The following is a 25,094-nucleotide window of genomic DNA, read 5'->3' as shown; positions in this document are numbered from 1 at the left end:
ACTTGCTCGCGCGGTACCGCGGTCCTGTGACGCAACAGGATCGCTTCCTTCACGCAGGGTGTAGTTAACCCATGTGTGTATACTTGTAGTACCGCCATATAGTCCGTCTTACTAGCAGCAGGGTTTTTACCTGCACGGTGGACCTCGGACTGCGAACGCACCTAGTTCCATTTCATCTTGTACTTGGTGCGTTCCGCCAGTCCTAACACAGTGGGCCTGATTTATTCACTATTCTCCAAGAAAAAATAAAAAAGTGGGAGATTAAGATTGGCAAATCTGCATCTGTGCCATTCCTGTCTGTGGTATCTGTCACTCATTTTCTGCCACAGAAAATATACTGTATTACAGTGGGCCTGATTTATTCACTATTCTCCCAGAAAAAATAAAAAAGTGGGAGATTAAGATTGGCAAATCTGCATCTGTGCCAGTCCTGTCTGTGGCATCTGTCTGTCATTTTCTGCCACAGAAAATATACTGTATTACAGTGGGCCTGATTTATTCACTAGTCTCCCATAAAAAAAAATAAGGGGAGATTAAAATTGGCAAATTTGCATCTGTGCCAGTCCTGTCTGTGGCATCTGTCTGTCATTTTCTGCCACAGAAAATATACTGTTCAACAGTGGGCCAGATTTATTCACTAGTCTCCCAGAATAAATAAAAAAAGGGGGAGATTAATATTGGCACATCTGCATCTGTGCCAATCCTGTCTGTGGCATCTGTCTGTCTTTTTCTGCCACAGAAAATATACTGTTCAACAGTGGGCCAGATTTATTCACTAGTCTCCCATAAAAAAAAAATAAGGGGAGATTAATATTGCCTAATCTGTGCATCTGTGCCAGTCCTGTCTGTGGTATCTGTCAGTCATTTTCTGCCACAGCAACTATACTGTAATACAGTGGGACTGATTTATTCACTAGTCTCCCATAAAAAAAAATAAGGGGAGATTAAAATTGGCAAATCTGCATCTGTGCCAGTCCTGTCTGTGGCATCTGTCTGTCATTTTCTGCCACAGAAAATATACTGCTCAACAGTGGGCCAGATTTATTCACTAGTCTCCCATATAAAAAAAGGGGGAGATTGTTATTGCCATTGTGTGCATCTGCGTCAGTCCTGTTAGTGGCATATCTGTCAGCCACTGTCTGCCACTGAAGCTGTGTACTGTTATACAGTGGGCCTGATTTTCCCTGCAGTCTCACACACCTATAAAGTGAGATTTAAATTCACCACAAGTTTGCGTACACCTTCTAACTGGTTTTACAGTACCAAATACTGTTTGTTTGGTGACATTTTTCAAAGAATGAGGAAGTCTGGTGGAAGAGGTCATGGCAGTGGGCGGTCATTGCCAGCTGGTAATGATGGTAGTAGTGGTCATGGGAAAAGCAATATAGCACCTAAGTCTAGAGTTGTTGAGCTAGCGTCATCGTCTGGCTACACAAGGCCTCGAACACTCCCTTTTCTGGGAGTAGGAAAACCGCTTTTAAAGCCGGAGCAGCAGGAACAAGTTTTGGCTTTCCTTGCTGACTCTGCCTCTAGCTCTTTTGCCTCCTCTTTGGAAAGTGCAAAATGTAAAAGCAGCGCATTGTCAGTGGATGTTCCCGGTCAGGGACAAGTCGCTTCCTTGTGTTCTTCACCCAGAACAACAGAGAAGGATGCGTCAGGCGAAACAACGGGTTACTCCATGGAGCTCTTTACACATACCGTGCCTGGGATAGAAAGGGAAATTGTTAACAGGCCATGCCCATTACAAGATGAATCGGACATGGAGTGCACAGATGCACAGCCACAGCCAGATTATTATGCTGTTCTTTGACTCAGATCACAACATTGCTCTCGCAGTGTACTGAGCCAGAATATAACCCTGATGAGACTTTGGAGCCCCGTCACGAACGCTATAGCACCGGCTTACACGGTGACACAGAGGAAGGTGCAGAGGACATAGAAGAGGAGGTCATAGATGACCCAGTTGTTGACCCCGTTTGGCAGCCATTGGGGGAACAGGGTGCAGCCGGCAGTAGCTCTGAAGCGGAGGAGGAGGAGCTGCAGCAGGCATCAACATCGCAACAGGTTCCATCTGGCAGGCCCGTATCTAGCCAAAAACATGTGGCAAAACCAAAAACAGTTGTAGGACAGCATGGCCATCCGGTTAAAGTAGCTCAGTGTGCAATGCCTGAAAAGGTATCCGATAGCAGGAAGAGTGCAGTCTGGCATTTTTTTAACCAAGATCCAAATGATCAGTGCAAAGTCATCTGTAAGAAATGCTCAAGGACCTTCAGCAGAGGTCAGAATGTTAAAAATCTAAATACAAGTTGCATGCATAGACATTTAACCACCATGCACTTGCAAGCCTGGACTAACCACCAAACGTCCCTTAACGTTGTTGCACCCTCTCACAATGAAGCTAGTCAGCAACGCTACATCCCTTCCGTCACTGTAAGCCCACCGTTTACCACACCACCTGCAGTAAATGTGGAGGTTTCGTCGCAAGGCGAAAGCAGTCAGGGAATCACCAGGTTCGTGGTAGGAAACACTGTATATAGGGCAACAGCAAGAATACCATCACCAACCCTCTCTCAGTCTGCCATGTCCACCGGCACCCCCGCTAGTTGCACAATATGCAACTCTCCAGTCCAGCTCACCCTACAAGAGACTCTCGTTAGGAAAAGGAAGTACTCATCCTCGTATCCGCGTATACAGGGTTTGAACGCCCACATTGCTAGACTAATCTCATTAGAGATGATGCCCTACCGGTTAGTTGAAAGCAAAGCTTTCAAAGCCCTGATGGACTACGCTGTACCATGCTACGAGCTACCCAGTCGACACTTCTTTTCGAGGAAAGCCATCCTAGCCCTCCACCAGCATGTAAAAGACCGCATTGTCCATGCACTCAGGCAATCTGTGAGTAGAAAGGTGCACCTGACAACAGATGCGTGGACCAGTAGGCATGGCCAGGGGCGTTACGTCTCCATCACGGCACACTGGGTTAATGTGGTGGATGCAGGGCCCACAGGGGACAGCAATATTGGGACAGTTCTGCCTAGCCCACGGTCTATGAAACAGTTGGCTGTAGGCGTTTGCCCCCCCTCCTCCTCCTCCTCCTTGTCCTCCAGCAGAATCGAGAGCTCGTCCACAGACCGCAGTCGCATGACCACTCCATCCGCAGCTGTTGCACATGAGGTGTCCCATTATGGAACAGCTAGTGGCAAGCGTCAGCAGGCTGTATTGGCAATGAAGTGTTTGGGTGACAACAGACACACCGCGGAAGTTCTGTCCGAGTTCTTGCAGCAAGAAACTCATAGCTGAGCACTGTACATCTTGAGGCAGGCAAGGTAGTGAGTGATAACGGAAGGAATTTTATGGCTGCCATAGCCCTTTCACAACTGAAACACATTCCTTGCCTGGCTCACACCTTAAACCTGGTGTTGCAGTGCTTCCTGAAAAGTTATCTGGGGTTACCTGACCCTCTCCTCAAAGTGCACAGACTTTGCCTGCACATATGCCGTTCGCCCGTACACTTCAGCCGTATGCAGAACCGTCAGCGATCTTTGAACCTTCCCCAGCATTGCCTAATCATCGACGTTGCAACAAGGTGGAACTCCACACTACACATGCTTCAGAGACTGTGCGAACAGAGGCGTGCTGTTATGTATTTATGGGAGGATACACATACACGGGCAGGCAGTTGGATGGCAGACATGGAGTTGTCAGGTGTGCAGTGGTCGAAGCTACAAGACCTGTGTCAAGTCCTTCAGTGTTTTGAGGAATGCACAAGGCTGGTTAGTGCAGACAACGCCATAATAAGCATGAGTATCCCCCTAATGCATCTGCTGATGCAAAGTTTGACGCACATAAAAGAGCAGGCGTCTGCAGCCGAGGACGAGGGAAGCCTTGATGACAGTCAGCCATTGTCTGATCTGGGAAGTTTACTGGACGAGGTGGCAGGCGAGGAGGAGGGGGACGAGGATGATGATGGGGATGAGTATTTTTTGGATGAGGAAGCTTCTCAGGGGGCAATAGAAACTGCTGGCGTTGCAAGGCCAGGTTCAGGGTTCTTGAGGGAGACAAGTGACGTTGATTTGCCCGAAAGTGCTCCTCAATCCAGCACAAGCAGTGATTTGACAACTGGAGCATTGGCCCACATGGCAGATTATGCCTTGTGTATCCTCAAAAGGGACCCACGCATTATAAAGATGATGACCGATGACGATTACTGGTTGGCCTGCCTCCTGGATCCACGCTAAAAAGGGAAATTGCAAAATATCATGCCACATGAGAACCTTGAAGAAATCTTGGCAACCAAACAAGCAACTATTGTAGACCGTTTGATTCAGGCATTCCCAGCACTCAGCGCCGGTGATGGTTCTCACACGAGCTGCAGGGGGCAACAGTGCAGAGGTGTTAGAGGTGCACAAATCAGAAGTGGCGTTGGACAGAGGGGTTTTCTGACCAGGTTGTGGAGTGATTTTGCAATGACCGCAGACAGGACAGGTACTGCAGCATCAATTCAAAGTGACAGGAGACAACATTTGTCCAGTATGGTTACAAGCTGGCCTGAATTGGCCGAATATGCATTGCAGGAGCTTGCTTGCCCAGCTGCTAGTGTGCTATCAGAAAGAGTATTCATTGCTGCTGGTTCAATACTGACCGAAAAAAGGACTCGTCTGGCTACCCAAAATGTAGATGATCTAACCTTCATTAAAATGAACCACTCATGGATTTCTAATTATTTTGCCCCACCTTTCCCGGCTGACACCTAGCTTTCCTGTAAAGAGGTCTTGCTTTCGGACAGGTCTTACTCACTGTTCCAATCTCATATTTTGCAGCTGCTGTATGTCCAGCATATAACATGTTTACACCTCCCTAAATGGGCTGACTCCCCCCCACGGGGCCGTGGTCGACACTTGGCGCAAGCACCCGTGAGAGTGCCGTTTGTCTGAAGAGGTGGGTGTGCCCACTATTGGGCGACGGCACTGGCACTGGGTCCCTCATAGTAGAATGAAGTGTCTCTGGCAGTGGTGGCGCGCACCCAACGTCAGACACACCGTTGTAACATGAGGGGCCCTGGGCCAGTACCGCCGGCCACGAGAGAGTGTCCCCTCCCTCCGCTCAAACAGTGCTCTACCACTTTCAAAATTATCTCTCACTGCTCCACCACTGTTTAGTCTATGCGGTGAAATCCTCCAATGCCTGGCACGGACAATACCAAATTGTTGAAATGTATGATGCTAGTAGAAATATTCAGGGGCCCTGTCCTACATTTCCACCAGTAAATACTTTGCGCCAAATAACAATGTCTGAAAGTCAACACAGGAGCCCACCCCTGTACCTAAGTATGCCACCTGTTTTTTTTTTTGTTTTGTTTTTTAGAGACATTAACATCTATTTATTATTTTGGAGTACTAACTGTGTCAGACACTACTTCCAATTGTCCTCCGCTGACCACACCAATGCTGCCTGTGTACCCCTGCAACATAATCGAACCTGCATTGAGCCTATTTTTTTTATTTTAGGCCTACTAAGTCTGTCTGCGGTCCATCCTTCAAATTGTCCTCCGCTGACCACACCAATGCTGCCTGTGCACCCCTGCAGCATAATTGAACCTGCATTGAGCCTATTTTTTTGTTTTAGGCCTACTAAGTCTGTCTGCGGTCCATCCTTCAAATTGTCCTCCGCTGACCACACCAATGCTGCCTGTGCACCCCTGCAACATAATTGAACCTGCATTGAGCCTATTTTTTTATTTTAGGCCTACTAAGTCTGTCTGCGGTCCATCCTTCAAATTATCCTCCGCTGACCACAACAATGCTGCCCGTGTACCCATATAACCTTTTTTAAACCTGCAGCGAGCAAACTTTGTGGTGTAAGGTCTACTAGCAGTGCCTGTCTGCGCCACTCAATACAGCTGTCCTCCGCTTAAAAAAGTGAGCTGCAATTGTCAGGTTTTCAGCCTGTCGGAATTTTAAAAGTGCATTGGGGCCACAAGTTTGGTTGGGGTCTACAAACTGTGTCTGCAGCTCCAAGGTGTTCTCCAGGTTGCCTTTCCTTAGCTTCAATTTTGAGACTCTCGTTAAGTAGTTGTTCATATAACACTGCATTAGGCCTACAAGTTGGGTTTGGGTTCTAGAAACGGTGTCTGCAGCTCCAAGGTGTTCTCCAGGTTGCCTTTCCTTAGCTTCAATTTTGAGGCTCTCGTTAAGTAGTTGGAAATATAACACTGCATTAGGCCTACAAGTTGGGTTTGGGTTCTAGAAACGGTGTCTGCCGCTCCAAGGTGTTCTCCAGGTTGCCTTTCCTTAGCTTCAATTTTGAGGTTCTCGTTAAGTAGTTGGTAATATAACACTGCATTAGGCCTACAAGTTGGGTTTGGGTTGTAGAAACGGTGTCTGCCGCTCCAAGGTGTTCTCCAGGTTGCCTTTCCTTAGCTTCAATTGTGAGGCTCTCGTTAAGTAGTTGGTAATATAACACTGCATTAGGCCTACAAGTTGGGTTGGGTTCTAGAAACGGTGTCTGCCGCTCCAAGGTGTTCTCCTGTTTGCCTTTCCTGAGCTTCTATCTTGGGCTCCCGTTATGTAGTTGTTAATACAACACTGCATTAGGCCTACAAGTTGGGTTTGGGTTCTAGAAACGGTGTCTGCTGATCCAAGGTGTTCTCCTGGTTTCCTTTCCTTAGCTTCAATTTTGAGGCTCTCGTTAAGTAGTTGGTAATATAACACTGCATTTGGCCTACTTGTTTTGTTGGCCCTACTAACGGTGTCTGCCACTCCTTGCTGTTCTTCTCCACTGAACAAACCAGTGCCGCCTGTTTACTTCTGTTTCCAATTTTGAACTGCTTTTAGCCTACTTACTGATTTGGGCCTACTCACTGTGTCAGCCTCTCATTACAGTTGTCCTCCACTGAACAAAGCAATGCCGCCTGGTTAGTCCTGTTACCAATTTTGAACTGCATTTAGCCCACTTTATTATTTGGGCCTATATCTGTGTTTCCTCTTCATCCTGCCCATTGCCCAGCCAGTGAAAGATGAGTCTGCTGGTACATTGACCCAGAACGCTACATTCCCCGTGCACGCTACACAGCCAGAATGTGACCCTGCTGAAAGTCAGGTTCCCCTTCCCACATACCATACCACTTTACACGGGGACAAAGAGGAAGGTGCAGATGAAAGTGCAGGTTCCTTCATCAGGTGGGGGGAATAATCGTTGGCGATGTCACTGGCACAGGGCCCCTCATAGTACGCAAAAGTGTCGCTGCCGGAGGGAGGCACCCCCGCCGTGCAAACACACCGCCATACTTTGAGGGGCCCTGTGCCAGTGGCAATGCCAACGAGTGGGCCCCCCCTGCTTGCTCAGGATCACAGCACTTGCAAAGTTGAAATACTTACCTCTCCCTGCTTCACTGCCATGACGTGGTCCACATTTCCTGGGCCCACTAAATACTTGAACCAGCCCTACCCACCACAACTTTAGCCAAATGACCCCCAATTTCCAATGCCTAACTATTATTATAAGGTAAATTAAGATTGACAAGCTTCAGTAACAAGAATGGATGTTTTTGCCATTAAAATGGGCACTGTAGGTGTTTTCCTGGCCCCCACTCACTGCCGACTATGCTTCCCCATTGACTTGCATTGGGTTTTGTGTTTCGGTCGATCCCTGACTTTTCGAGATAATCGGCCGATTGCACTCGACTCGACTTTTGAGATAGTCGGGTTTCGCAAACCCCGACTCGACCCTAAAAAAAGTAAAAGTTGCTCAACCCTACTCACCACCACTCATGGCAGCCTGTTCCACTCATTAATCACCCCCTCTGTCAAAAAGTGTTTTCTAATATTTAATCTGTATATTTTCTCTTTCAGTTTCCTTCCATTGCTTCTCGTGTTCACATGTGCAAATGAGAATAATGATGATTCCTCTACACTGTTTCATCCCTTCAGCTATTTATAGACAGCTATTAATTCTCCTGTTAGCCTTCTTTTTTGCAAGCTAAACATTCCCAGATTCTTTAACTGTTCCTTGTAGGACATACTTTGCAGTCCACTTACCATCCTGGTAGCTCTTCTCTGAACTTGCTCCAGTTTTTCAATGCCTTTTTTAAAATGTGGTGCCCAGAACTGGACACAATATTCCAGATGAAGCCTGACCAAGGAGAAGTAGAGGGGGATAATTACTTCATGTGATCTAGACTCTATGCTTCTCTTAATACATACTAGAACTGTATTTGCCTTTTTTGCTGCTGCATCACACTGTTGACTCCTGTGCAGTCTGTGATCTATTAGTATACCCAAGTTTTTTTCACATGTGCTGTTGCTTAATTGTATTATGTAGATAGCATTTTCATTTTTCTTGCCCATATACAGAATACTGCATTTTTCCCTGATAAAGGGAACCTGTCACCAGGATTGTACACAGTAACCTAAACATAGTGTCAGGTCGGCGCTGTTATACTGATTAAAATGATACCTTGGTTGATGAAATCTGTTTTGTGGTTGTTGTGTAATCTTCATTTTCAGTTTTCGGTTAATAAGATTCTCGTTCCCTAACGCGGAGTTGGTGTATGTGGTGCTCTGATTAGGTATTCATAACGAAGACTGCTGACAGGTCACTGATTCCTGCAGAAGCGTTTTTTTTCCCCCTTCAGTATGTACATATGTATATATTATGCAAACTAGGGAGCAGATCAGTGAGGGAGCAATGACCTGTCAGCAGTCTGCATTATGAATATATAATCAGAGCACCACATACATGAACCCCACCTTAGGCTACTTTCACACATCAGTTTTTGCTGTCAGGCACAAACAGGTGAATTTTGAAAAAAAACAATCCAACGCAAATTGTGAAAAACTGATGCAACGGATCCGGTTTTTTGCTGGATCCGTTTTTTTTTTAAAACCGGGATAGAGTTTGGACTTCCTGTTTGAGAGAGAGAGAGAGACACCAGAATGGAAAATTCATGATTTGAATGGAAAATGCATGTTTTGTGTAAAAAACAGGATTCGGTCATTTCACCTCACGTTTTGCGTCGCATCCATCGCTGCCCATTTTTTCGCCGGACAGAAAAAACGTTCCTATGTACGTTTTGTCCGGCTGCCGAAAAACAAATTTTAGATGGATCCGGCAAAAAACGAATTAAACATGAGGCCATTTGTTGCAATCTGGTACTAATACAAGTATAGGAGGAAAAAACGGATTCGGCGGCAAATTTTGCTGGATCGGTTTTTTTTTTCAAAATACGGAGGATTGTGCCTGATGGCAAAAAACTGATGTGTGAAAATAGCAAAAAACCTACAAGAGAAAAAAGTAAATGAAAACCCTGATATAACTAAGTAAAAAAAAAGCAAAAATGCATTTAAATAACACAGAGTTTTTAGTAATACTGTTTTTTGATCAAAAAATAGCACAAAAGCCATCCCACCTCGTCACGGTAACTCTGATCGGGACAGTCCTAAACTATCTAATATTAAAACCTTACCATGTGTCAATGTTGACCTCAGTGTGAATAAGGGCAGATGAAAGGACTGAGCCCAAACAGTGAAACACTAGACTAGGGAAGCCTTATATAGTTTCTAGCTCAGAAACAGGGAGGCCACACCCCGGATTGCACAGAATGCAACAATACACAGAAAAAAAAAACACAAAATTGAGCTTAACTTAAGTTGGTATACATGCAGAAGTAAAACGCATGTTAAAAATGGCCACAAAACATAAAACCTACAAGAGAAAAAAGTAAATGAAAACCCTGATATAACTAAGTAAAAAAAAAGCAAAAATGCATTTAAATAACACAGAGTTTTTAGTAATACTGTTTTTTGATCAAAAAATAGCACAAAAGCCATCCCACCTCGTCACGGTAACTCTGATCGGGACAGTCCTAAACTATCTAATATTAAAACCTTACCATGTGTCAATGTTGACCTCAGTGTGAATAAGGGCAGATGAAAGGACTGAGCCCAAACAGTGAAACACTAGACTAGGGAAGCCTTATATAGTTTCTAGCTCAGAAACAGGGAGGCCACACCCCGGATTGCACAGAATGCAACAATACACAGAAAAAAAACACAAAATTGAGCTTAACTTAAGTTGGTATACATGCAGAAGTAAAACGCATGTTAAAAGTGGCCACAAAACATAAAACCTACAAGAGAAAAAAGTAAATGAAAACCCTGATATAACTAAGTAAAAAAAAAGCAAAAATGCATTTAAATAACACAGAGTTTTTAGTAATACTGTTTTTTGATCAAAAAATAGCACAAAAGCCATCCCACCTCGTCACGGTAACTCTGATCGGGACAGTCCTAAACTATCTAATATTAAAACCTTACCATGTGTCAATGTTGACCTCAGTGTGAATAAGGGCAGATGAAAGGACTGAGCCCAAACAGTGAAACACTAGACTAGGGAAGCCTTATATAGTTTCTAGCTCAGAAACAGGGAGGCCACACCCCGGATTGCACAGAATGCAACAATACACAGAAAAAAAAAAAACACAAAATTGAGCTTAACTTAAGTTGGTATACATGCAGAAGTAAAACGCATGTTAAAAATGGCCACAAAACATAAAACCTACAAGAGAAAAAAGTAAATGAAAACCCTGATATAACTAAGTAAAAAAAAAGCAAAAATGCATTTAAATAACACAGAGTTTTTAGTAATACTGTTTTTTGATCAAAAAATAGCACAAAAGCCATCCCACCTCGTCACGGTAACTCTGATCGGGACAGTCCTAAACTATCTAATATTAAAACCTTACCATGTGTCAATGTTGACCTCAGTGTGAGTAAGGGCAGATGAAAGGACTGAGCCCAAACAGTGAAACACTAGACTAGGGAAGCCTTATATAGTTTCTAGCTCAGAAACAGGGAGGCCACACCCCGGATTGCACAGAATGCAACAATACACAGAAAAAAAAACACAAAATTGAGCTTAACTTAAGTTGGTATACATGCAGAAGTAAAACGCATGTTAAAAATGGCCACAAAACATAAAACCTACAAGAGAAAAAAGTAAATGAAAACCCTGATATAACTAAGTAAAAAAAAAGCAAAAATGCATTTAAATAACACAGAGTTTTTAGTAATACTGTTTTTTGATCAAAAAATAGCACAAAAGCCATCCCACCTCGTCACGGTAACTCTGATCGGGACAGTCCTAAACTATCTAATATTAAAACCTTACCATGTGTCAATGTTGACCTCAGTGTGAATAAGGGCAGATGAAAGGACTGAGCCCAAACAGTGAAACACTAGACTAGGGAAGCCTTATATAGTTTCTAGCTCAGAAACAGGGAGGCCACACCCCGGATTGCACAGAATGCAACAATACACAGAAAAAAAAAACACAAAATTGAGCTTAACTTAAGTTGGTATACATGCAGAAGTAAAACGCATGTTAAAAATGGCCACAAAACATAAAACCTACAAGAGAAAAAAGTAAATGAAAACCCTGATATAACTAAGTAAAAAAAAAGCAAAAATGCATTTAAATAACACAGAGTTTTTAGTAATACTGTTTTTTGATCAAAAAATAGCACAAAAGCCATCCCACCTCGTCACGGTAACTCTGATCGGGACAGTCCTAAACTATCTAATATTAAAACCTTACCATGTGTCAATGTTGACCTCAGTGTGAATAAGGGCAGATGAAAGGACTGAGCCCAAACAGTGAAACACTAGACTAGGGAAGCCTTATATAGTTTCTAGCTCAGAAACAGGGAGGCCACACCCCGGATTGCACAGAATGCAACAATACACAGAAAAAAAAAACACAAAATTGAGCTTAACTTAAGTTGGTATACATGCAGAAGTAAAACGCATGTTAAAAATGGCCACAAAACATAAAACCTACAAGAGAAAAAAGTAAATGAAAACCCTGATATAACTAAGTAAAAAAAAAGCAAAAATGCATTTAAATAACACAGAGTTTTTAGTAATACTGTTTTTTGATCAAAAAATAGCACAAAAGCCATCCCACCTCGTCACGGTAACTCTGATCGGGACAGTCCTAAACTATCTAATGTTAAAACCTTACCATGTGTCAATGTTGACCTCAGTGTGAATAAGGGCAGATGAAAGGACTGAGCCCAAACAGTGAAACACTAGACTAGGGAAGCCTTATATAGTTTCTAGCTCAGAAACAGGGAGGCCACACCCCGGATTGCACAGAATGCAACAATACACAGAAAAAAAAACACAAAATTGAGCTTAACTTAAGTTGGTATACATGCAGAAGTAAAACGCATGTTAAAAATGGCCACAAAACATAAAACCTACAAGAGAAAAAAGTAAATGAAAACCCTGATATAACTAAGTAAAAAAAAAGCAAAAATGCATTTAAATAACACAGAGTTTTTAGTAATACTGTTTTTTGATCAAAAAATAGCACAAAAGCCATCCCACCTCGTCACGGTAACTCTGATCGGGACAGTCCTAAACTATCTAATATTAAAACCTTACCATGTGTCAATGTTGACCTCAGTGTGAATAAGGGCAGATGAAAGGACTGAGCCCAAACAGTGAAACACTAGACTAGGGAAGCCTTATATAGTTTCTAGCTCAGAAACAGGGAGGCCACACCCCGGATTGCACAGAATGCAACAATACACAGAAAAAAAAACACAAAATTGAGCTTAACTTAAGTTGGTATACATGCAGAAGTAAAACGCATGTTAAAAATGGCCACAAAACATAAAACCTACAAGAGAAAAAAGTAAATGAAAACCCTGATATAACTAAGTAAAAAAAAAAGCAAAAATGCATTTAAATAACACAGAGTTTTTAGTAATACTGTTTTTTGATCAAAAAATAGCACAAAAGCCATCCCACCTCGTCACGGTAACTCTGATCGGGACAGTCCTAAACTATCTAATATTAAAACCTTACCATGTGTCAATGTTGACCTCAGTGTGAATAAGGGCAGATGAAAGGACTGAGCCCAAACAGTGAAACACTAGACTAGGGAAGCCTTATATAGTTTCTAGCTCAGAAACAGGGAGGCCACACCCCGGATTGCACAGAATGCAACAATACACAGAAAAAAAAACACAAAATTGAGCTTAACTTAAGTTGGTATACATGCAGAAGTAAAACGCATGTTAAAAATGGCCACAAAACATAAAACCTACAAGAGAAAAAAGTAAATGAAAACCCTGATATAACTAAGTAAAAAAAAAAGCAAAAATGCATTTAAATAACACAGAGTTTTTAGTAATACTGTTTTTTGATCAAAAAATAGCACAAAAGCCATCCCACCTCGTCACGGTAACTCTGATCGGGACAGTCCTAAACTATCTAATATTAAAACCTTACCATGTGTCAATGTTGACCTCAGTGTGAATAAGGGCAGATGAAAGGACTGAGCCCAAACAGTGAAACACTAGACTAGGGAAGCCTTATATAGTTTCTAGCTCAGAAACAGGGAGGCCACACCCCGGATTGCACAGAATGCAACAATACACAGAAAAAAAAACACAAAATTGAGCTTAACTTAAGTTGGTATACATGCAGAAGTAAAACGCATGTTAAAAATGGCCACAAAACATAAAACCTACAAGAGAAAAAAGTAAATGAAAACCCTGATATAACTAAGTAAAAAAAAAGCAAAAATGCATTTAAATAACACAGAGTTTTTAGTAATACTGTTTTTTGATCAAAAAATAGCACAAAAGCCATCCCACCTCGTCACGGTAACTCTGATCGGGACAGTCCTAAACTATCTAATGTTAAAACCTTACCATGTGTCAATGTTGACCTCAGTGTGAATAAGGGCAGATGAAAGGACTGAGCCCAAACAGTGAAACACTAGACTAGGGAAGCCTTATATAGTTTCTAGCTCAGAAACAGGGAGGCCACACCCCGGATTGCACAGAATGCAACAATACACAGAAAAAAAAACACAAAATTGAGCTTAACTTAAGTTGGTATACATGCAGAAGTAAAACGCATGTTAAAAATGGCCACAAAACATAAAACCTACAAGAGAAAAAAGTAAATGAAAACCCTGATATAACTAAGTAAAAAAAAAAGCAAAAATGCATTTAAATAACACAGAGTTTTTAGTAATACTGTTTTTTGATCAAAAAATAGCACAAAAGCCATCCCACCTCGTCACGGTAACTCTGATCGGGACAGTCCTAAACTATCTAATATTAAAACCTTACCATGTGTCAATGTTGACCTCAGTGTGAATAAGGGCAGATGAAAGGACTGAGCCCAAACAGTGAAACACTAGACTAGGGAAGCCTTATATAGTTTCTAGCTCAGAAACAGGGAGGCCACACCCCGGATTGCACAGAATGCAACAATACACAGAAAAAAAAACACAAAATTGAGCTTAACTTAAGTTGGTATACATGCAGAAGTAAAACGCATGTTAAAAATGGCCACAAAACATAAAACCTACAAGAGAAAAAAGTAAATGAAAACCCTGATATAACTAAGTAAAAAAAAAAGCAAAAATGCATTTAAATAACACAGAGTTTTTAGTAATACTGTTTTTTGATCAAAAAATAGCACAAAAGCCATCCCACCTCGTCACGGTAACTCTGATCGGGACAGTCCTAAACTATCTAATATTAAAACCTTACCATGTGTCAATGTTGACCTCAGTGTGAATAAGGGCAGATGAAAGGACTGAGCCCAAACAGTGAAACACTAGACTAGGGAAGCCTTATATAGTTTCTAGCTCAGAAACAGGGAGGCCACACCCCGGATTGCACAGAATGCAACAATACACAGAAAAAAAAACACAAAATTGAGCTTAACTTAAGTTGGTATACATGCAGAAGTAAAACGCATGTTAAAAATGGCCACAAAACATAAAACCTACAAGAGAAAAAAGTAAATGAAAACCCTGATATAACTAAGTAAAAAAAAAGCAAAAATGCATTTAAATAACACAGAGTTTTTAGTAATACTGTTTTTTGATCAAAAAATAGCACAAAAGCCATCCCACCTCGTCACGGTAACTCTGATCGGGACAGTCCTAAACTATCTAATATTAAAACCTTACCATGTGTCAATGTTGACCTCAGTGTGAATAAGGGCAGATGAAAGGACTGAGCCCAAACAGTGAAACACTAGACTAGGGAAGCCTTATATAGTTTCTAGCTCAGAAACAGGGAGGCCACACCCCCTGTCTGTCCTCCAGCGCTGTGCTCTGCTCTCGTCCTGTACTGGCTGTGAGCGTCGGTCAGCCGGAAAGCAGAGCGGTGACGTCACCACTCTGCTTTCCGGCCGCTGTGCTCACACAGACAGTACAGGAGGAGAGCAGAGCACAGCGCTGGAGGACAGACAGCGTTAGGTAAGTATGTACTGTTTGTTTTTTTTTACTTTTAGGATGGTAACCAGGGTAAACATCGGGTTACTAAGCGCAGCCCTGCGCTTAGTTACCCGATGTTTACCCTGGTTACCGACATCGTTGGTCGCTGGAGAGCGGTCTGTGTGACAGCTCTCCAGCGACCAAACAGCGACGCTGCAGCAATCCGGATCGTTGTCGGTATCGCTGCAGCGTCGCTTAATGTGAAGGTACCTTTACACAAAACTGAAAATACACAACTACAAGACAGATTTAATCAACCAAGGTATCATTTTATACAGTATAAAGCTGCCGTCACACTACCAGTATTTGGTCAGTATTTTACATCAGTATTTGCAAGCCAAAACCAGGAGTGGGGGATAAATGCAGAAGTTGTGCATATGTTTCTATTATACTTTTCCTCTAATTGTTCCACTCCTAAAGGCCCCGTCACACATAGCGAGATCGCTAGCGAGATCGCTGCTGAGTCACAAGTTTTGTGATGCAACAGCGATCTCAGTAGCGATCTCGCTATGTGTGACACGTACCAGCGATCAGGCCCCTGCTGTGAGATCGCTGGTCGTGTCGGAATGGCCTGGGCCATTTTTTGATCGTTGAGGTCCCGCTGACATCGCTGAATCGGCGTGTGTGATGCCGATTCAGCGATGTCTTCGCTGGTAACCAGGGTAAACATCGGGTAACTAAGCGCAGGGCCGCTTAGTTAGTTTTAGGATGGTACCCTGGTTACCATCCTAAAAGTAAAAAAACAAACGCTACATACTTACCTATCGCTGTTTGTCCTCGGCGCTTTGCTTCTCTGGTCTGGCTGTGAGCGCCGGTCAGCCGGAAAGCAGAGCGGTAAGGGCACGAAAATTCAAAGTTGGAAAATTGCTAAATTTTTGCCAAATTTCCGTGTTTTTCACAAATATAAGCAAGTCATATTGAAGAAATTTTACCACTAACATGAAGCAAAATATGTCACGAGAAAACAATGTCAGAATCACCGGGATCCCGGTCATTAACGTGCATACCACGCTTGGGGGTTAAGGGGTTAATTGGTGAAGAAAAATACCCCCCAATTTTTTTTTTAAAAAAAGGAGCCATTGTCCGAGGCCTGCAGCATCTCCATTTTTCATGATATGTCCGAGCTGACATTTTTATTGATACCATTTTGGTATAGATACGATCTTTTGATTGCCTGTTATTGCATTTTATTGCAATATAGCGGCTATCAAAAATACTTCTGGCGTTTTGAATTTTTTTCTCGTTATACCGTTTAGCGATCGGATTAATAATTTTTTCATTTTGATAGATCAGGCAATTCTGAATGCGGTGATACCAAATATGTGTGTATTTGATTTTTTTTTTGTTTCATTTTGAATGGGGTGAAAGTGGGTGATTTGAATTATTATACATTTTTTTTATATTTTTAAATTTTTTTTTACTTTTTGCATGCTTTTATAATCTCCATGGGAGACTAGAAGCTGCAGTATTTTCATCGCTTCTGCTACACACAGGCGATGATCAGATCTGTGTGTAGCAGAAATGCTCACTTGCTATGAGCGCCGACCACGGGATGGCGCTCATAGCAATCTGGCAATGACAACCATAGACGTCTGCTGTTGAATTCTGATTGTCATGCCAACCCATTGATGACCCGTGATCATGTGACGGGGTCAACAATGGACGAAATTAGCAACCTGCTTCCAGTAAGCATGAGTTAAATACTTCTGTCAAAGATTAACAGCGGCATATAGCTAGTTACCAGCCACGGGTGGATCGCTATTCCACCTGCAGCTGTTGTGGTCATATGTCAGCTGTATAGATCAGCTGTCAGGTACCTGAAAAGGTGATGGCTCAGTGCTGAAACAGAGGGAGTCTGGCATGGGCGTACTATTATGCCCAGTTTCGGAAAGGGGTGTGACAAACCGGGTCTTGACACATACCCTTACTGATGTACCCATAAGGAGTTTGAGTTTCAATAAAGGGGTAGTCGAGCCACATCTGGGAAGAGCCTAAGGTCCCAAGGGGCCACTGGTAAGAACTGAATGTGTTGGTTGTGTCACAGTCAAGGGCACAAAGCCGCCAGTTGTCCTATGTTCACTAAACTGATGGACTGCAGTATAAGGAGGCACTGTACATATTATGCCTATTCCGCTTGCAATGCAGGCTATCAGCTTGAGGCCACAGGCATGTGTTGTGACAATAAATGGGGTACTGGTGTCAGGACTATTGGACTCAGGGAGTTAGGTGATGATTGTAAGGGCCATACTCCCCCACTAGTTGATCCCCAGAAATACATGGACATCCACTGTATTCACGGGGACACCAAGGACAACCCCGTTGTGTGAGTGACTATAAAAAACAAACTGTGGTACAAAGCCCATGAGGTTGGAGTAGTCAAAGTGGATCGCCCCCACATAAGGGCAATGGGGTACATGGTACCGGGTCCTTCAGCTACCTCAGCGAGGATGTCACGGTGGCCCGACCCGGACCATGGCCCTATGAGAGGCGCCCAATAAAAGGCAGAGTTCGTAGATAATGGTAGTGTTCGTGACGCCACCTGTGGTATTCGGTCAGAGTGACTGACGCTGCTTAGGGGTCCGCTGGGGTGATGGAATGGCAGCTAGATGGTATACCTTCCCACAGGTGAAGTATATCCCCAGGGCTTCTCAGAAATGTAGATGTTGATGGTGGATGGTGCAAGGTGCGGTAAATAACGAGGACACAATGGGTGCAGTCTCTTTACCTTTACTGAAGGCTTCAGCATCCAGAGTCCAGAGTGCCGGATGACAGGGTAGGCAGGGTCCGGCCGGTCTGATGGCAATACCAGAGTCCCCTTATCGAGGTGGAAATCAGTAGCCTTTCCCTTGCGCACAGTAACGTAGTAGGTCCCTACTTGCATTAGCTTCCATAAGGTCCTCACTTTTGTTACTTTTCTCTCTCTGTCCCCCAGATGGATAGGACATACCTGTATGACGGTGGTGGCCTGAGGCTATTTTATAGGGACCCTAGTGTCGCCCCTCCTTCATGGAGAAGTATAGCTGAGAATGGGATTGCCTATTACCATACCTGCTGTTCTCTGCCCACAAGCCTTTATGGGGTTTATCACCGTTCGAGCTGCTATACTGACAACACCCACGGGAACTTCTGTATGTTGCAAAGGAGACCTGGGAAAGTTACACTCCACCGGAGCATCATCAAGCATGTAGCCCAGATGCAGGACAGAATCACAAGGGTGATGCCGAATAGGAAGGAGAGCCTCCTTCAAGCCCAAGAGGCCTGGGCAAAAGTCTACAATTTAGCCCTGAAGACTGACTATTGGTGTTGGTCTCCACGGTTGAAAGTAAATTTCTGGCCATGTGGCAGGGGACATATGAGGCGGTAGAAAAGATGAGTGACATCAACTACAAGGTCCACCAGCCAGGGAGAAGAAAACCCTACCAGGTGTACCACATCAAGCTGCTTAAAACATGTTGAGACAGGGAGCTATTAGAGCTTATGTGCTTGGGGGCTAATCCTGAACCAAAGTCGAGGATGTTACAGTGGCAGAGCCATTGTCACCGGCCCAGAAACAACAGTGCCGGAACTGCTTCATAGGAACCGGGACCTGTTTTCGGAGTTACCAGGATGTGTGCAGGTTGTTGAGAATGAAATTATGGAATACTATCGGCAATTCATATTGAAGTATCAAGTAGAGTACAAGTACATCCACCCATTCTTCTGAGGGAATCTCCTCCCTTTGGGCCACCAGTTCATAGAGAGTGAGGTATGTCTCCACATTGTCATCTGGAATCATTTTTTGCAGAGAGCATTACACCACCTCCCTGACACCCTATGACATGGGGCCCCAAGCTGGCCTTGTCTCAGAGTGCGCCACAACCACCTCTTTCAACAACTGTATCTGCTCCAGCATTAGGCAGGTGGTCTTCTTCTGGGCCTGGCACTGCTGCTTCAAGGCTTGTTCCTGGGCCTGGTCCAAAAAAAAACAAAAAACACCAGAATTACGTTTTTTTGAAGCCGCAACAGTTAAATAAAATGCAATAATGAGCGATCAAAACATCGTATCTATCTCAAAATAGTATCAGTCAAAACGTCAACTCGGCATGCAAAAAATAAGCCCTTAAGACTGCTGGGACCCTACGTGTCTACGTGTCTAGTGTGAATTCCTAAGAGAGCCTAAGAGAGGTATTCACAGTAGACACGTAGGGTTACAGCAGTTTGAGATTACCTTGTCGTTGGTTGCTGGTCATGCATGAATTGGCCAAATTATGTGCTAAGCTTCTCAATTTTTTCTTGTTATCCAGAGCAGTATTGATATTCATATTTCATATATTCCATATTACATGCTTTAGCATGACAAAGTGCAATTTCTTTTGTATATTATAAATGCGGAGGACACGAGAGCAAATAGGTATATAAAAAATAGAAAGTTTATTAACACACTATAAATATAATAATAGACAAAAAGTACATACTATATGCAGGAACAACACATGAGAGCACCAAGGACTCCACACTGAATGCTAAGCTGGGTAGCTGCCATATCCCAAGTAGAAAGTGTTACCTGCTGTAAGCAGATCACGTTAAGGCAGCCTACCCGCACCCATAAACCTTACAGTAACCCATGGTCTAACATTAAATCATCCTGAGGTTATGAGGGTGCTCACCTGTAGGCACACGATGGGGAGTCCAGAACCGGGCGTGAGTGCACCCGACGCGCGTTTCGCGGGTGTAAAAACCCCGCTTTTTCAAGGGGATAACGTCTTTGCCCAGCCAGGACCTTATATCGTACTTTGACCCGGCATGTGATATCCGGTCGGCCAATGGCAGAGGGGAATGGCGGCGCATGCGCCCCGCAGCACCAGAAGCTCACCGCAGCTGGAGCCGGGCGTCATCGTCATCACATGCGAGCGGGGAGGAGGAGCAATCCCCGCCCGCATGGAGGAGGAGAAAGACGCACCGCTCCACAGCAGGGAGCCAGGAGCACGGAGCGCAAGCGCACTCCCCGCTGCACCACCAATGGAAAAAAGTATACACCCACATAAGACAGCGGCGCCGTATAGACCCGATATATAACTATGCATGGGGGATGATATACATCGCAGGCACACAAACGATTCAATAAAAATAAATACAGGAATGTCAGTTCCAGTGTTCTTCAGGTCTACTTTGAAATATGTTAATTCATGCTGTATATTCCCATCATAGTAGTTTTTAAGTATGGTCGAGCACCGCTGAAAGTTCCATTGATCTTAGGTTGGCAGGTGACAGATGATAATAAGGGGGTCCTGCTTAAGACAACAAATAGAAAAAATAAGAAACACATAAATATAAAACAAAAATTAAAAACAATAAAAGCACACACCCGGGAAACGGGGGAAGAGACAACAGGAGATATAGGCACCATCAAATGGGTGCGGATCATATATACAGGTATACGCTGAGAACCAAGAGGCAACAATGAGCTCAGAGGAAAGAGGAGAAGGAAAGGGACTCATTAAGTCCTCGTGGGGTCATGGTGTCTAGTAAAACTATCCATTTGGCCTCCACCTGCGCAAGAGTCTTTTTATAATCCCCCCCTCCGATTCCTAAATGTATTAAATCAATCCCCCGTACCATAAATGATGAGGGATCACCCTCAAGAAATTGCCTGAAGTGGCGCGGGATGGTTTTGAGGAGGGAAAGTCGGTCACTGCCCGAGCCGCACGAATGTCCCGCACATGCTCCCGTACACGTTTTCTCAATTCCCTAGATGTCAATCCGACGTAAATTTTTGAACAACCGCACGCAGAATAGTAGATAACGTTTGTGCTCCCGCATGAAATGCGGTGTCTAATATCGAATTTGGTTTTACCGTCGGAAGAGTTAAACGTGTTACAGCGCAGGACATTCGTGCAAGCCAGGCAGTGACCGCACGGTATGGATCCCACAATAGGTCCTCCGGTTCCAAATGGACTCTCTCTAGGTGGAACATAGTGGCTTTTGGCAAGGAGGTCTTTTAAATTCTTTGACCTTTTTGCTGTCATAGAGGGGCCTGTCCCTAACGATTCTCCTAAGGAGGGCTCCGCACTTAGAATAGACCAATGCTTTTTCATAACGCGGCGCATCTCCTCCCACTCGTGATTGTAAGTCGATATGAACCTTATTGGCCCATTGTATTGTATCCCTTTTCTAGGCTTTGAGGGTTGTAATAGGTCCCTACGTGGAGTGACTCGAGCACGTTGGTACCCCTGCTTGATGCATCTATTTGAATAACCCCGTGCAGAGAACCTAGACCTCAGGTCAGCAGCTTGACTTTCAAATTTGCTGTCAGACGAGCATATCCGCCTCATCCTCAGGAACTGACCGACCGGGACGGCCCTAATGGTCGACGGATTGTGAGCAGAGGACGCATGAATCAGTGCGTTAACCGAAGTTGGCTTACGATACACATCTGTTTGAATACGGCCACTTTATAATAATAATAATAATAATAATCTTTATGTTTATATAGCGCTAACATATTCCGCAGCGCTTTACATTTTTGCACACATTATCATCACTGTCCCCAATGGGGCTCACAATCTAAATTCCCTATCAGCATGTCTTTGGAATGTGGGAGGAAACCGGAGTGCCCGGAGGAAACCCACGCAAACACGGAGAGAACATACAAACTCTTTGCAGATGTTGTCCTTGGTGGGATTCGAACCCAGGACTCCAGCGCTGCAAGGCTGCAGTGCTAACCACTAAGCCACCGTGCCGCCCATGACCTCGAATGTAACATCCAAAAAGTCGACCCTCTTGGTGTCAAATGTGTATGTTAAATGAATATTAAGAGCATTCTGATTCAGCGTCCCCATAAATTCCTCGAGCTGCTGCACCGTCCCATCCCACAAGAAAAAAACATCATCAATATAACGATACTAGCACAGCACATGGGAGGCGGCCTGCGGGCCCTCGTCGCCAAACAGAAATCTCTCCCATGAACCCAGGAAGAGATTTGCATACGAGGGCGCACAGGCCGCGCCCATGGCTGTGCCACGCATCTGTAAATAAAATAAATCTTTGAAAACAAAAAAGTTGTGGGTAAGGACATAGTGCAGCAGCTCGAGGATAAACTCACAAAAAGGGCCGGCCCGGTCGGACACGCCCAGGAAGAGGCGGACAGCCTCAATACCATGCCGATGGTCGATACATGTATATAGGCTTTCAACGTCAGCCGTCACAAGTAGTGTGTCATGATCTACAAGAATGCCATCGACCCTGGCCAGGGCGTCCGTAGTGTCACGTACATAAGAAGGAAGAGTTTCCACTAGAGGTTTCAGGTAGAAATCTATAAATTGACATATTGGATCGCATAGACTGCCAATCCCTGACACTATCGGACGCCCAGGTGGGTCGAGGGCATTCTTGTGGATTTTAGGCAGCAGATAGAAAGTTGAAATCTTAGGAGACTTAATCGTTAAGCCCTCCAACACCTGTTTCGTAATTAGGCCATCATCCAGTGCTCTGATTAGAATCCTTTGGAGATCGAGGGCAAAAGAGGTTAGTGGATTATAGGATAATCTACGATAGGTCTCCCAATCCCTCAATTGGCGGAATGCCAAAATATTCTTTTGTATATTGTATATGGAGGTGGCTGCTGTTAGTATACACCTGTTCACACTAGCTTGGAAGTGCCAGTCAGTCTTTTGTTATTTGTATGTTAGCTCTCTGATCAAGCACTCCACCCTTTAACATGTGGTTATTTTAGTTACACCAGGATCCTACCTACCCATAAATATAGGCTTTAAAGAGAGGTATCCACATTTACCCAGGAATTCAGACTTCAACCTAAGAGAGGTATTCACACTAGACACATAGGGTCCCAGCAGTCTGAGACCCAGTGTATGCATGATTCCCATTCGCTGAACGTTTTTCAATAGAAGTGCTCTCCTTTGCTAGGCCAAATCATATCTATGATCAGCATAGTAAGTTTCATTTTGTTTTATCCATTATATTTTATGTAACTGTATAAGCTGTATTGGTTAGTTCCTGTTGTATAATCCTTTGTATATTTTGTATAAACACCGCCTATCATTTTGGATTAAATATAACATTTAATAGTTATGTTACTTTTGTTCTGTAACCCACACCCCAAAGCCATATGCTACCAAAACAAGAACCAGGCCTCCAGTCAACCTGAATAAAACACAACTGGTGGTGGCAGAGAGTAGTTTGGGGTTATCATGGAGTTTGCAGTGACTGTATCGGGGGTATATACATATATTCCATGCGCTGGAATAGGAGGTGTATATACCATACGCTCACTGTAAGTTTTCTGAAAACCGGTTTATTAGTGGAAACAGCCTGTGGCTTCTTCCACTTATCGTCGTTCAATCGTGTTATTGACTGGACGATAGAGGGGCAACATAGAGCTGTTAGCTCCAAAGATAACAGTGGGTGGATCTGCGCGACCTCCCAGACTGCAACCTTTGACAAATTAGTGGCAGCGGTGGGATTCTGAGTGACCCCTCTGGTGTCCCCTCCTTTGACACTTAACAACACAGCATCTGATATAGTATGAGACATAAAGGTAGGACTTTTTTCAGCTGTCTATAATCTGTATGCTCATATTAATAGTTTAAGTCAAATGTAGTGACAGATTCCCTTTAACCGCCGTGTATATCCTTCTCAGAAAATACATAATGTCAGTAGATTATAAGGTACATCAACCAGGAAGGTCAGGTCATAATAGTCCTTGTTGTTCTCCTGTTAGATATGGCGTCAGAAGCTCGGCTCACTGCTCCAGGGGCAATTTCTCCCGTTCCACCACCCTTTCCAAAAACATCAGAAACACCTTGACGTCATCACCTGGGGTAATCTTTTGCAAGGTTCTCCTTGCCATCATTTTCACGTGTGAGCCATCGCCTTGACTTGGGGGTGGAGCGGTTGCCCTGCCACGGATTGCCTCCACTAGGAGTTCGATCTGCTGCGTGTGCTGCAGGAGATTAGTCTGCACCGGTTGGTGTATCAATTCCTCCAAGTTGTTGGCTTTCACTTTTTTTTTCAACCAGCAAATGTAAAGCAAACAGATGTGAGCCGATATTATCAGGCTAGGAGATCCTTGGTTATTGGACCTAAAAATATCAGCCACAGCTGCCCCATCTCATTAGATATGCAATTTTGGTGCTTTGCTTTTGCTCTTCCTGATTGCTGTGGTGTGTTGGCAATCGGGGCAATGCAACTTGTGGTTCATGTCAGCTTTGAACTGTCCAAAAACACAGCTGGCATCAAGCCCTGGTGTTAGCCATGGAGAGGTGTCTATCAGACACTCCCATTACTAACCCAGAAATTAACAAACCCACACACATACAAAAAAATACTTTATTTAAATAAACACTCCTCAACACTTTCCCTGGTTCACCAATCTAATTTAAAAAAAAAAAAAACACGTAGGTCCGAAGTAGTCCAGGGAATCTGATGTAGTCCACAAAAGGAAACCTGAAAGGCATAAAAAAAGAGAGAGAAAAACAAGACATTGTCCCTCGATCACCAATTTATTATAAAAAAAAGTTCCCATTTAGGTTTAAGGTAGTACAGCACTGGTTCACGTTGCACTCAGTGAGACCTGGCAACTGTGAAGAGCAGCAACGTTACTGACACACTGTTCTTCACAATTGCTGGGTCTTGCTTAGGTCAACGTGAGCTGAATTCGGGGAACGTTATGGTAAGCACTAGACTATGTCAGACCTGAGTGGGATCTTTTATTTAAATAATAAATTGGTGAATAAGGGACAGTGTCTTGTTTTGATTTCTCTCTTTTCATGTTTTTCTGGTATCCATTAGTG

Source organism: Ranitomeya imitator, chromosome 3, assembly GCF_032444005.1.
Source record: "Ranitomeya imitator isolate aRanImi1 chromosome 3, aRanImi1.pri, whole genome shotgun sequence".
NCBI lineage: Eukaryota > Metazoa > Chordata > Amphibia > Anura > Dendrobatidae > Ranitomeya > Ranitomeya imitator.
The sequence above is the reverse complement of the archived record's forward strand: the minus strand, read 5'-3'. Positions refer to the sequence as shown.